Genomic DNA, 6,089 nt, shown 5'->3' on the forward strand with positions numbered 1-6,089 from the left:
CACAAAGCAAACAAGCACATTGAGATCCGCTATCTGTTTACGAGGGACCTTGTTGAACTCGGTCGCCTTAAGATAGCCTATTGCTCTACAACAGAGATGACAGCGGATATTCTCACTAAAGCTCTTCCCACAAAACAATTCCTGAAACTAAGAGAGAAACTAGGCGTTCGCGAACTAAAATTGTCCCCTAGTACTTACTGGGAGTGTTGAATGAGGAGGCGCGCAGCGCGCGCCCCGCTCGTAGAATGGCAGCAGGCAACGCCTGTCTGCCAGTCGAGTAATTGAATAATGAAAGAAAAACCTCGTTAAGTTGTTAATGTTTATATTAGCAAGTACGAGAGGAAAATGTTCAGATCGCCAGCTGCGATCTGGATAGTGCAGAGAGCTTCCTGCCATCCATAGTGCGATGACGACAAGAGGCCGAGGAGTGAGCTGTCGAGGACGCAGTCCGAAGACGAGCTCACTTCCTCTTTTGCCTCCAGGTACCGAGCACGGACCTAGAGTAGTAGGCATAGGAATAAGAGGTTAAGAGTAATATATTGTTGAGAGTTGCCTACAGTACTCTGTTCATTTTAACACACTCCCGTCCGTGGCATCCGTCAAGGACCTGCCATGTGTACGCAAGAAGGACACACAGTGTGTGGCCGGTGCCACTTGCTCGGTTGCAGCCGAATCAACTGTCGCCGAACGAGGTCCACGTGTACAAACTGCAGGCAGCAAGGCCACATCTCAGTCGAGTGTGAAGCCCCGCTGCGGACCCAAGGAAGTAATGGAGGTGGTCAAGGACAAGGTCAAGGTCAAGGTCAAGGTCAAGGACAAGGGAGTCGTCAAGATGGTGGTGGACCGCGCGTGTGATGGTCCTGCAACGGTACGGATCCCTTCGCAAGCCAGAGTCCTGTGGTGAAATCGATCCAGCGGTGGGTGCAGAGCGCGCAAGAGCTGGCGCCGGCCCAGGGTCCGCCCTCAACGCAGCAATGAGGATGGCATGAGGGAGGAAATGATAGTGTCGCTCCTTCCTCTCGCCCGTGGATCGACACAGGGTGGCGTGCTCCTGGAGAAGAGCGTGTGTGTGAACTAGCCGAAGCTATGCCTTATCCAAGAGAGCTGAAGAAAAACCGAACTGTATCGAGCAGACCTCCCCGCGTGGAGCGCGACTGCAATGAGCAAGCGGAGGGTGCACTTTCCTTTGAGCCGCCTGAGTCAGAGAACCAGGTCCTGGAATGCTCGAGTGACCAGAACCACGTTGCTGCCCTATCTGAGAATGAAAACCCGATCGTGCCGAAGAACGCTGCGGAAGCTAGAGAACCCTCACGAATCCCGATCCGGGACGCTACTGTGAACTGTGATAAGCCGGACGTTACTGAAGACGCCGCGGCGACTATGTCCAACGTGTTGTATGAAAGTGTTATGCGAATCGCACTCAAACAAACCTCGAAGGAGCCCGCCTCGAAGGTCGATTGTGTGGACTTCAGGCCGCCCTGCGAGGAGCCGGGCGGTAACGCCGCGATAGAGTCCGAACGCTCTGCCGTGGTCAACAAGACCCTGACGCCAAAGAACGACGTCGTCGGAAGTGTCGACAATGGACCTAACGCTGAAGAAGAACCTGCCCGAACGGTAGGGCCAGACCGCTTGAGAGAACCCGGCGAACCGCATATGAGAACGCTGCTAGAGACATCCGGAGCTCTGAGTACGCATAATGAAGACGCGGAAATTGCTCGATCGGAGCGCGTGGGGTCCGTGACGGAGGAGACTTCGAAAGTGGTGAACAAGGAGAACGATGGCACCGAACGCGAAACCACCACCCTAACTGAAACCGAGAAGGAGGAACCGCCTCCATACAAGCGCTTGTTCACATCTGAGGAATTGGATGCACTGACCGACGGCCGAGATCTGAACGTGAAGGAAGAAAAGGAAGAATGCGATAAAGAGCTAGAGGACCGCCTGTTCCCTCCAGACGAGGTCAAGCAGCTGAAGAAACGTGCTCTGAACGCTACGAGGTAGACGGAACTCACGCTGGAGGATCTGAGTGCCTTGCTTGATCCCCCAGTGGAGACTCTGGAACGAACGCGCGAGTCGTCGCCCGGAGTGCTGTCCGCACCCGAATACTGGATTGACTGGTACCGCAAGACGCTGGCTACCTCGGAGGAAGCTCGGCGTACTAACCAGGATTTCCGCAAGAACACCCCGGACGTGGAGAAGACGTCCCAGATCAACGCTGTGGTGAATGACGACTCCGACGACCGAACTGTCGGTGGGGACGACGGCATTGGTGATGAGTTCCTCACGTTGCGGAAGACGCGCGAGTGCACCGTGCCTGTAGTCGTCGACGAGGACGTGCTAGTTGCGAACGTCGGCGTGACGTTTGCAGGCCCGATCGAGGTCGAGTTACCCGACAAGGACGCGGAGACTGCCTTGCCGTCTCGCTGGCGTTCCCTGATACGGTCCGTGGTGTATCAACTCGTACTGGAGGACGAGGAACGAGTCGAACCGCTTTGCCGTTCTTGTCGACGGCCTCTGAGCTACCCATCGACTGGAGAATGTCGACCCGTAGATACCGTACCGCTAGCTGCAGCAGACCGCGAGTCGAGAGCCCGTGAGCTTGTCGTTGCTGCTACAGGAGTGATTGGTGATTGTGTAATGACCGTCGTGATTACGCAAGTGCTCAAGTTGTTTGAGAAAGAAACTGTGCTGATTAGGGCGAAGCGAGTTGAAATGCAGCGAGCATGTGAGTGTCATGGAGCTGACAATACTGCCCTGTCGCGAAGCGCCAACCGCGGCGCGTGCATTTTGATTGCTCTTCGTTGTTCTCGGAACGCTCGGAAGTGCTCAGAGACAACCCGTAGTACGTGGAGGACGGCGACGACATCGGCCACTACGCTTGCATGGTCCATGACGCCGAGAGTGGCGTGCGACTTTGGAAACCTGGATTGGTCGAAGTGGAAGGTGATGATGTGAGTGATGGATGTGGAGGTGACGGAGATGACCGGGCAAGCGTGTAAGTTGCTCCTTAGGATGTGTCGAGGCTATCTCTGTTGGCTGCATCGAGAACCAACCCGCCGGTCTCTCATTGACTCCGGCGCCGTCGCCAGCCCGGGCGACGCTCGGGTCTTGACTCGCCTGGGACTCTTCGACGCGCCCTTCGCCCATACCACGGGAGTTTGAACGGTGTGTCCGGTCACAAGCTGAGGATCAAGGGTGAGATCGTCCTGCCACTACGACTGGGAAAGTTGGAGAAGCTGAGGCCATTCACTGTGGTCGACCGATTGCACGTGGACGCTATCATCGGCACGGACGCACTGAAGGCGTTCCGAGCCGTGATCGACCAGGACGAGAGCATAATGACGTTGAAGGATACGGGCGAGGTGTTCCCCCTGGGATCGCCCCGCGTAGAAGAGATGTACGTGTCACGGATTGCGTCGACCGTGCGGCTTCGCCCTGGCGGCCAGGCCGTAGTGGTCTCGGACGTCGTAGGCAAGACCCCTGAGAACGCGACGGTGTTGATCGATGGGCTGCCCAAGCTGAACGCGACTGTGCAAATCGCAGAGGGCAAGACCATCGTGGAAGTCTGCAATACTTCGACGGAAGAGCTCGTCATCAAGAAGGGAACGGCTCTTGCAGCCGCCACGGTCGTGCCCGAATCGGCGGTCAAGCTCGTGCCTGCTTCCAGATGTGACCTCGGCAGCTCCAGCCCAACGGCCCCGTCGAAACCGAGTCCAATGTCACGGTGGGTGGACTCTGTGATCAGTACGGCCGCGACATCCAATCCCACTTCGCCACTGAACCCGATGCCTGGCCTGAAGGAGGCTCCTGAGGATGAGTTGGACACGGACTTCTCCGGTTCCAAGCTAGACCCGGAGCAGCGTGGCCTGATGAGAGGATTGCTCGTTACGTTCCGAGACATGTTCGTCGAGAACTCGCTCAAACCTGGGCGCACTCGCCTGCTGGAGTTCTCGATCGACACGGGTGCGAACCCGCCGATCAAACAACCACCGTACCGCGTCTCCCACGCTGAGGGCGAAGTCATGGAAGCCGAAATACAGCGGTATTTCGAACTCGGACTGATACAGCCGTCCACGAGCCCGTGGGCCAGCCCCGTTCTCATGATTCGCAAACCTGACGGAGGTATCCGCTTTTGTATCGACTACCGTCTGTGACTGTCAAGGCCTGCTATCCTATGCCTCTCATAGACGACATCTTGGATGTGCTGAAAGGCGCCAAGCTCTTCTCGACCATGGATATAGCCTCGGGCTACTGGAATGTCCCGATGGACGCTGGTAGAGTTGAGAAGATAGCCTTTGCATGCAAGTATGGACTCTTCGAATGGTTGGTGATGCCATTTGGGCTGTGCAACGCGGTGCCCGCGTTCGAGTGTCTCATGGAGAATGTGCTCGTTGACTTGAAGTGGCGCACGTGCCTCGTGTACCTCGACGACTATGTGGTGTTCAGTTCGTCGTCGATGTCTGCGCCCTCAGACAACGGGGAGCCAACGGACTCACGGCGTGGAGCAGTAAACGGAGGTCGCAAATTCCAATCGGGTAGGCCCTACCCGCGGCGCAAGTTCCGAACGTTCACCCGAACCGGAACCTCAATGTCGTGTAATATGATATGAATAAGCGGATAAGCATTGCTATGCATCTCGGCCGCATTCGCATCGATAATACGTTGCTGTTCGTCAAGCTGTCGAAAAGTCGCAGTTGTCGGCACCTCCAGTGGAGCACCCTGTGGTTGTCTAGCCAGTGTTGTAGTCATGTAGAGTGTCGTAGCAGGCCCAGTCGACACTTGCCTCTCACGCAGAAATTCAGCAACACGGGGTATCTGCTCCTGGATACGTGGCTGTGTTGCACGTCTTATAGTTGTTGGAGGGGCCGATTTCTTTATGTAAATGAATAACTCCAACTCGAACTCAGACCAGCCACGCTTTCGGAGACGATCACACCGCAATACCATCTCGATCTGCTTAGTTAGCTCTTGGTTGGAACTTGCAACAGGCTCGTATAGCTTTTGGGGGGACATTGTTGCTTGGCTTCAAATACACTATCATAGTTGAGTCAAGCGGCTTCCGTACAGCTGACTCGAACTTGGTCGCTACCTTCGCCCGCAAAACATCAAGCCCATCACCGGCTGTGAAATCAAATCTCGCCACACGTCCCTTGTCATGGCATCTACTCAGTGCTTCACCTTTCTGTAGTACTAGGCATCGTGCTTTCTTCTGCTCCAGCGAGGAGCTCTTGCATGTTGCTATCTAAAGTAGTTTTGATTGCTAAAGTTATTCGGACCGACGTGTTTCATAATCTAATTTTAGCACCATGGTGATGATGCTCAAAGTCTGATTAAGAAGCTCTGATAGGGTGGCAAAATGAGTGAAAGCGGCAATAATGTCCACGTGGATTAACCATTTTTTACTCGATTCGGGGACATAAACCCTTGGGCTGATTTTGCATGGGGCAAGTACCCCCTGCATCAATGTATGCAACACCACAGGGCGGTCATGCATATGGCGAGTTTTGCAAATTGGTGGGATGGCAATCGCGCGATTTTTGCGAGTATGGGAAAAGCACCGTTTCTTGCAAATCGCCACAGTGTGTAGTAAGCTTCCCACGAGCAGAGGGTCAAGCGAGCTTAAACACCTTAACTTGCGAGCTCTCGCCGATCAAGCGAGCACATACATTAAGGTTTTAGAGCTCCCCTACTAAGTACGTCCGAAATGAGAAGAAGCACTTCGCCGGCGGTGTGCGATTTTGCGTAGGGTTAGGTATATTTGAACAGGGAGAATCAGAAAGGTTTGTATACAATAACACAGCGTAAAATCATGCATAGGGTAAGGGGAACGGCCCTTTCGTCACCGTTGCTGCCCTGACGCGGGTTCAGCTCGCACGAGGCGCATCCGGCGATGGTTCTGACCGGAAAAAGCAGCGCTTCATTATCGAATCTCCCACGAAGCCCCCTGCTCTACTGGTGCGACCAGCCCGAAGCGCACGTGCGACATACTTTTAGAGCCGTAAATGTGTCGGACCATAATTGATATAAGCAATTAAAAATTGATGTTATTATTTTGTCTTTATAGGATGGATATTTCTAGAGAACATGCA

The sequence above is a fragment of the Phytophthora cinnamomi genome (assembly GCF_018691715.1).
Source record: "Phytophthora cinnamomi strain GKB4 chromosome Unknown Contig0, whole genome shotgun sequence".
Lineage (NCBI taxonomy): Eukaryota > Oomycota > Peronosporomycetes > Peronosporales > Peronosporaceae > Phytophthora > Phytophthora cinnamomi.